The following is an 8891-nucleotide window of genomic DNA, read 5'->3' as shown; positions in this document are numbered from 1 at the left end:
ACCCTTAACGAATCCAACGTAGTTTTCCGAAATTCTTTGTTCTAATTTTATACGGAAAGCGATTTTTAGGGTTCCAACACCTCTGGTGTACACTTGTAACTCTGATACCAGCTGTGGCAGAACCACCTGAATTATCCCGGCTTAAGTGCGAAGGCCATCACCATAAAGGCAACACCGGCTCAAACGCACTTCAAACGGAACAATTCTTGGTTTGTCGGGTAACGTCCCGATACAACCACCGGTTCTCGGATCGAACAAGCATACCCCGCACGAAGGTGAGTCCAGAGATATTACAATCACAATTTTACAACACAGGCAAAGTAGTGAATACAAACCAGTTCAAACCATTATTACAAAACCAAACTTAGTAAAACAGTTATACAAGCCATAAGTGTAAAGCTTCAGAGTTTAAACAGTGGAAGATAACACACGACGGCTATAACACGTCGCAAAAGTATACCAGGCTAGCCCAAGCATGTTATCACTCGTCAGGGTCATTGCCGGCCGAAGACGTATCCCACTCTACGGACCAGCCAGGAGGCAAAGAGCAGGGCCAAGACAAACTAGCGACCTGGTCTGCAAAACTCATACCTGAAAAAGGGTTTCAACAGCAAGGCTGAGTGTTCTAATACTCAGCAAGACTTGACCGTCAACGAGTATACTTAACCCACTTTAGCTAGACTATGCAGGGTTTTGTGAGGCTCTGGTTTATTTTGCTGAAAATCAATAAAGAGTAGGTCCTTACTTTCAAATTTTAGCTTCCAAGATTCTAGTTGATTAACCATTCTATGTAAGCAACTACTATCCAATCATGGTAGAACTCTAAGCAAACATCAAGATTGATCATAATAATGTTGCTCTTATTACTCTGTGTGGCAAAGGGATCAAGCAGTCCCAAACTGTGAGAAGCAGACGATTCGAATCGAATTTGTTAACCTGGCCAGGCAGACCTAACACACACGTTTAGAACACTGTCGGGTCATTCCCAAACAACCGTTTACTTTTCTTTCTGGCTTGTGGATAGGGTCATTCTCCCCGACTATAGGGCTCCAAGGTCCAACCTTGTCCCTCAAAGTCGCAGTGTTGCGCAACATAAAAAAATAAAACCTATCCCTAAGAGAGAGTGAAAGGTATATCCACTCCCCGATCCAATCGGCTACTAGGCTTACGCGTACCATATTTACGGCATGTGGCTAGTACGTTCAAAAACTTAACCACCGCTACCACACACCGCGACCTTAGCAAGTTCATCAACACAGACGGGGTCTCACATAAGGTCATGATATCGAACACAACCCCGTCTGTCGTCCTTATATTGATAACAGAAAGTAAACAAGCAATTCATATAGAGCTCGCGAGTGACAGGCAATCACTCGACTTTTACTGGTCCTATAAGCTTAGCAATTATTCGAACTCAGGTCTAGTGTTCAGTACAAAGGTTCCTAGGATCATGCATCTAGGGTTTCAATTCAAATCCTAAGAACTGTAAATGCACAAGTAAGTAATAACAATAAATAATAATAATTTGAATTATAGATTATGTCCGGGGCTTGCCTTCTCGGTAGTCACTAACTATTTTAGCCCTGGGCTCTTCCGAACTTTGGTCCGGGGCTTGCCTTCTCGGTAGTCATTAAGTATAGCAGTGTTCACTTTGAGCTTCGAGATCACCTCCTTCGGAATCCGGGATCAGCTCGTACGTTCCGTCCAATAAAGCAGTCGTATCTATACGTGACGCAAGAGATGAAATTATAAACAAACTTCATTTCACGATAAAGTTATAGTCTAACAATTAACAAACATACTTATCACATGGGCAATCGTTTATAGAGTAGTTAAATAACATATCTAACTACATAAGGCATCATGATCAACGGCACAAAAGAAGCTTACTAACTTCATAAACAAGTGGTGGTTGTTTCCTATAGCAAATAAAACATAGTTTGCTAACAAATAAACAACTCAGTACACAAGCAGCAAAAATTTCAGAAAAAATTACTCTAAACAGAAGGTACATATAGCAATCTTCTCTGTCAAAATCATATCAATTCATGCAGCCATTTAATCAGAACAATTCATTTACTCAGACAACACCTAGAACAAGATTGAATTATACAGGTTATACTAGAGTAGAACAGAAGCTAGAAATTTAAAAGAAGGTCTACACAGAGCTAGCTTAACTACTGTAAAATTTAAGAATTTATTCTGCATAGTATTAATTCTGAGAAAATAAACAAAACAGACATCAATATAATAAGATTCATTTTTAGCTCCTGTTATAGTCATGAACTGGTGCTAAAATTTCAGGTATGAACATATGATTAAAATAAGGCTCCAAAAAAATTATTAGGATTTTCTAAACAACAAAACCATTTATCATGATTAAAGCTCACTTAACAAGAATTAAATCAAAGAAATAGCTAAACAGAAGGAATGACCACGAAATTTTTACAGAAATACTAGAGTTACATGAAAAAACCATCATAAAAATTTCAGAGCATAACAAGGCTTCATGCAATAGTTAAGAAAAAGATAATACAACTAGCCTTTTGTGCCTAGTAACGTAAATCTACTTCTACAGCAAAAACTTTCAACTAACACCCAGCATATTATGATCCTACTGCATAGAGCTACTCTCAAGGATTCCAAAACATCAAGGTTTACATTTTTTTTGAATTTCCTATGAATTTCTATGGAATATCAAAGTTTACAGCCAAAAATAACAAAGAGGTCCTTGCTGCTACTATTCATATGAGTCTTGGGCTATTCAAATAACCCCCTAGGTTTCCTTGAATTCTAACCGAGGGGTCCTTGCCGAGGTCAGAGAGAGGGCGCGGGGTTTGACCGCCAAATCCGGCGAGAGGGGTCACCGGCGGCGAGGTTTAGGGTGGAGAAAACGGAGAGGAGGCCGAGGCGAACCCTTGGGTGGCTTGGGAGCTCGAGAGGAGGACCGGAGCTATGGCGTCGACGGCGAGAAGCGGCTGGCGGAGCTCGGCTACGGCGGCGGGGTGGTTCCAGTGGGGATTGGGCGAGGAGGAGGGGTGGGGGACCTGCGCCAGGACACGGCGGAGCTGCTGGTGAGGTCGATTGAGGGCGTGGAAGGGCGGAGGAGGGGATTCGATAGTGAGGTCGAGCTTGCCTGGGTTCGAGCGGAGCGGCGGCGGTGTTCTGGAGCGTGGAAGTGAGGAAAAGGCGAAAGAGCGAGGGGAACGGGTCGCTGAGGTACTTGTAGTGCTCATGCGCGCGAGAGGAGAGAGCGACGGGCTCTACCCCGTGCTGTCCACGGCGGCAGCGAGGTGGCGGCCAGCGGGCGGTTCTGTGCGCGTGGCACGGAGAGGAGAGCACCAGTGCGAGGCAAAAGGGCGGTGGAGACGGTCGGGTGCGACGCGTGGGTGCCAGCGCAAGCAGGAGGTGGCCGGGAAGGCGGACCAGCGCGGCGGGCGGCGCTGCCCAGCGGCGGCGAGGAGCAGAGCAGGCAAGCAGGCAGGAGGTGGAAGAATCTAGACTGATTTGCAATTTCCAAAAATTCCAGGGACCTAACTATAAAACAGAAATAACTTTTAATCTAGGGCTAAAATGAAAAGGTGCCCAACATGAAAGTTGTTCAACTTTTCAAGATCTACAACTTTGATGTTGTGCAAAAATTGATTTGATCAAAGGATAAAGAGCTATATTTGAAAACATAAGGAGAATTTGAATTCAAAGGACTTTTATCTTTTTCAAGGTAAATTCACTTTAAACTTAGTCTGAAATGAAAGATTTCCTGCCATGCAATGATTGCACTGAATTTTGCAAATAAACCCTCCACAAAAGCTATAATCACACATCCTATTCAAATAAAACTGTAAAGTTGACCTTAGAACAATTCATAATTACACAAAGGTCCTTAAAGTTTTAAAATAGGCCCTTGCTCAAACAATTCACACATGAAGCATAGGAAATAAATGTAGTTTTCTTGTGCAGACACCTAAGGTGTCACACGATCCGAGGACGACGCCCTCGGGTCAGTCATCGAGAGGTGTTAGTGTGTTGCGGGCCCGATGGAGCGGCTCGGGCAAGCGCAGCATGAGCGCCCGATCGAGGTGAGTGATTTTGATTTTATCCTTCGCATTCGTTTAATTGGCCCCCCAATCCTGCTGACTTCAGCGCTTCTTCCCCGATTACCAGCTCCGGGGCCATCGCTAGGGATGCAGCCCCGCTTGTGCCGACCAAGGCCTTTAAGATCGGGGTGCGTGCCACACCGCACACAGCACCGCAGCCCCAGCCCATCGTGGACATTGTGGCGGAGGCCGCGAAGCACCAGGAGGCGATGGCTCGAGGGGCCCAGAAGGCCCAACAGGCTCAAGCGCCGAAGAGCAGGGGCGACGCTGGCCAGGGCGGCGCTGTAACAGCCGCTCAGGCTAACGCCGAGGGGGAGGTCGACCGGGGCGGCGCAAATGACGCAACCCGGTCGGACGTCGATGTCGGGGCCGGTCGGGACGACACGGATAGTGCCATCTGGCCGATCACAGGAGAAGGGGAAACTGGTGGGGGAGCACAGGAATGCCACGCCAACCAAATAGGGGTGGAGAGCCTCGTCCTTGAGCCCTCGAGGGCTGGGGTCGAGGGTGTCGCGGAGGAGGAGTCAGCGCTAGGGGCGCCGGCAAAGGGGAGTTGGCAGCATAGTAGCTGGAGTAGTGCCGAGCACGTCTTGCACTGCGTCGCAGGTTCCCACAGTGCCGCCACAGCGCAGGGGAGCAGTGACCGGAGTTGGCGGACGGGACTCCGGTCACTACCACTGTGGGGAGTGGCGGCCTGACGTCGTCTGACCCGGGCGCTGTGGAGGTGTGGTTGGCATTTAATGCCTTCGTCCGGCGGGCGGGTGAGCGGAAGGGTCGTTTGTCCTTTTTGCCGAGGGGTGGCCTTGCCCAGCAGCAGAAGAGCACGCCTCAACCACTCACACTTAATACGGGCGGGTGAGGGAGCTTCCAACGGAAGGCTTGTGCCCGCGCCTGCGTCTGCATGACACATGGCGATTCCGGATCCCTTCCGAGCAGCTAGCTGAGCCGAGAGCTCACGGGGGTCCGGATGGGCACGTGGAGGTCCTGGACCCATCTGCGGTGGGGTCCGGGTGGCAAGTGGAGGTCCCGGACCCATCTGCGGGGGTCCGGGTCCGTGGCCATAGGTGCTGAGCATTTCCACCTCTAGGACTCGTGGTGACACCGGACCCGTCCCCGAGCGGCAAGCGGGTCCGGGACCGTTGGTCCGGTGAGATGGAGTCGAACCCCAGGGGTCCTGCTGCTCAGCTCCTTAGGGCGTAGACGATCCGCTTTCTCGAGGGTAGGCTTGCTACCCTCGAGCGAGGCGGAGGCACGGGGCGCGGTCGAGGGCTTCGGCGGGGAGCCCTCGAGCAAAGCGGAGATCATCCTGCGGGTTTGAGGGGGTGCGGACGGGCCGCACTGAGTATGGGCCGCGTGCTGGGATTCTTTGAGTCCTTTTCTTTCTTCCAGCTTGGAAGGAAGCCGTAGGGCTTCGTGGGCCTAGTTGCCCAGCATGTGTTTGCGTTTTTAGGGCGATTTTAGTCCCATGATTAGGGTGCCCCTAATCATGGTACCCGACACTACTAGCCTAGTTAGAGGTACCCTAAGGTAGGAGATTGTTTGGTGAGGAATCACCGAGATCTGAAACTTGAAGGTAAACACGAGAACACAAGACACATATTTAGATAAGTTTGGGCCACCAGAGTAACGTAATATAACCTACGTTCTGTTTGGGGTTCTGTATATTGCACTCTGCTCTTGGGCATTGAGTTGCTTGTTGGCTGCTTTGCCAATCTAGGTACTCTTTCCCTCCTTTATATACTCCAGGAGGTATGATATTAGTTGGTTACAGGGTAAGAGTTCTATAGTAGGATTACAGTAGGATTACATGTTAGAGTCCTACTATGATTATAGAAGAATCCTAGTAGGATTCTGACTTCTTTCTTTCTTGCAAGTAGCTTCCTTATGGGTACCAGCAATCTATTTCTGACAAGCCTCCGAACATTTTGTAGCCAAGTACTGCATGCTTTTGAGTACTTATGAAGTCATTTTTGAGTTCTTCCGAGTACTTTTCTGGCTGCTTCAAGGCTGTGTGGTGCTCTTGCCTAAGTAGATTCCCAGAAATAATCTTCTGTACGGAGTCCATATGGAGTAGTCCCTGAGCCTTAGGTTGAATCGAAGAATCAGGTTAAAGATCCATCTTAAGGTTGAATCTTCTTCCTTTGTCTTCCAAATATATTTGAAACAAGTCGTTGATGACACGTATCCTCCAGCCCCTAAGGCTTGAATCCAAATCCCTAATTTGGAAAAAGGATCCAAAAGAACGTGGCATGCATTGTAGAATTTGAATTGTTGGTTAAAATACCGCTCAAAATATATCTTATCCCAAAGGACCCTTAGACCATCGCTGGTTATTTAACCATGTAGTAACCTACGGTTACCTTTTTGGCCTACAGTCTTCACATGAGTCAAAATTCGAGTAGTTTTGCGGTGTCTAGCCTCTGAGCTTACAAGCTAGGTGAGCCTGAAGCCACGTTAAGTGGTTATTGGAGCCTAACCCCTGAGCCTGGGAGCTAACGAAGACATTGCAGTGTGCTGAGTGAACAGGAGAGTTGCTGTCGAAGCTCAATATAAAAAAAACACAATGCAAGCATTATGTAGCATAATGCGAAGATACTGAAATTTACTAGGTGTAGAAATAAATTTGTTGTGTCAAGATCTTATTTAGACCATGTGATTTTCCCAGTCAGTTAGCCTGTTACGTTTAAGCACATGATCCCTGATAGCAGTAGCCCATAGCACAGGAAACTGGTCACATGCACGCATAGGAACATAAGCATACAAAAGAGTCAAGGTTTCACAAATTAAGGCATGTACTATACGAGTTCTTTAGCGACCGTTAAGAGAAGACAACAAATACAGAGTCGGCATGCGGCAAGGAGAAGCATGGTACACATAAAGCAGTCGGCGAGAGCGCATGTTGCTGTTTGCATGTTCGTAGGGTGTAGCCACAGTGAGCCCGACATAACTTGGTGCACCAAATGCATGGGCGGCGCATGAGGAACTTTATGTACCAAGCGTGTGGCCTATTAGTCAGCAAACCCTAGAAGTAGTCGATCACGGTGTAGCCCTCGAGGGTGATTCTTGTCGAGAGACGTACCCAAAATAGTAGCCGATCCTGTAAAGAACAAGTCAAAAAAGTTATAAGTGACAATGAAGCCGTGGTGGTTGTTGATGAAGTCGACTAGTTGGAGTAAATTCTGTTGTTGATCGTGCGGGATTCATTGCTGAGTAGTTGGAGACTAGTCGCCGACTAGTTTCTAGTCGAGACAAGTAGTCGCCAGCATGTCGACGTTGCCGATTTGTCGAAATAGTCGTAGCTGTGATACAAGATGAAGTCAAACCAAGTAGTCTTGGTTGATGTAGTCGTTCGCTCAAAGATCCAATTTTCGAACTCGACCAATTGATCCATCATGTGGAGTGGATTGATCTTGATGAAGAGGTACTTCAAGCTCGCCCGATCTCAATGATTGGCTTCACGGTGGGTTCCAACTGTTGGTGGGAAATATAGTCATAATGTTTGCATGAGTATCTGTGAAGATATAGTCAGATAACTATATCTGACTATATCTCCATAGATACACATGCTATAGTGAATCACTAAAAACAGATACTTATGGTACAGTGAATCACCGTAAAAAAGACAATGCAAGCATTATGTAGCATAATCTTTCCCGCCAAGTATCCGACTCAAAGTTATATGGGTGGGGGGTTGGGGGGGGGGGGGGGTTGGCACATTAAAGTGCATGAATAATTTTTTTAGGAAAACAGGACGGGCAGGCTCCTGCTGCTTATATATGTTAATATAAGAATATGATTATTACAAAAAAGAAGAATGAAATATTATACAGTGTAATGTAGCCAATATCTCTTCTTTTTATTTGTCCTACGGATAACCACAGCAAACTCATATTTAAAGGCAGATTTGCATGCTTGTGGCAATGGTTGAAAACTGCAGCATTTCTAGTTGTCCAGATGCTCCAAGCCATGAGCATGATGACTTCCATGAAGAAAGGCCGGAGCAGCTTCTGTTTGAAGTCCTCCTGGACTTGGAAGGGAGGTTGGAGCGATCTGCTGTTGTAAAATACCCCGATATTGTTGTGAAAACAATCATTGTGAGAAAATATGATGCAAAGAATCTTCTACATCTTGTCTACAGATAATATAATAGTAACTTGTGGCTCATTTTTATGTGTTGTGTACCAGGTTTTGGCAACGTTACTTGGCATCAACAAGCCAGACAACCAGTCCAAAGAGACGCTAGATCTAGAAGTTGGAATATGTGGGAATAACACTGAGTAGAGCCCCTGATATTCAAACCAGAACATATAAAACACTATGTAAGAAACGTCCAGAGGTGACGCGTTATTGTTGCACGTCATCTTTTCGATATGGGTGACACGCGAAGATGATGCACATCACCTTTGACACCTTGGAGGGCTACCTAAAATATTGTCCGTCACTTTTCTTATGGCATAGGTGACGTGCAACATCAAAACACGTCACCTTTGTTATAGGAGACGGGTCACATTTATGGTCTATCACCTATAAAATTAATATAGGTGACAAGCAACATTAAAGCACGTCACCTATAAAGTTAGTATAGGTGACGGGTTTTGACAAGTCAAAGGTGACGGGCATTATCAAAGCGCGTCACCTTTGTGATGACATAGGTGCCGTATAACATCAAGGTGCGTCACTTTTGTGACTTTTTATAATATTTGAACACACGATTTTTGAAAAATTTAAATTGTCTCAGATTAAAAATTCGTCTATACAAAATTTGTAGGTCTCAACCAGATCTACAATTTTGGA

The sequence above is a fragment of the Panicum virgatum genome, chromosome 4K, assembly GCF_016808335.1.
Source record: "Panicum virgatum strain AP13 chromosome 4K, P.virgatum_v5, whole genome shotgun sequence".
Classification (NCBI taxonomy): Eukaryota; Viridiplantae; Streptophyta; class Magnoliopsida; order Poales; family Poaceae; genus Panicum; species Panicum virgatum.
This window is presented reverse-complemented; position numbering follows the sequence as displayed.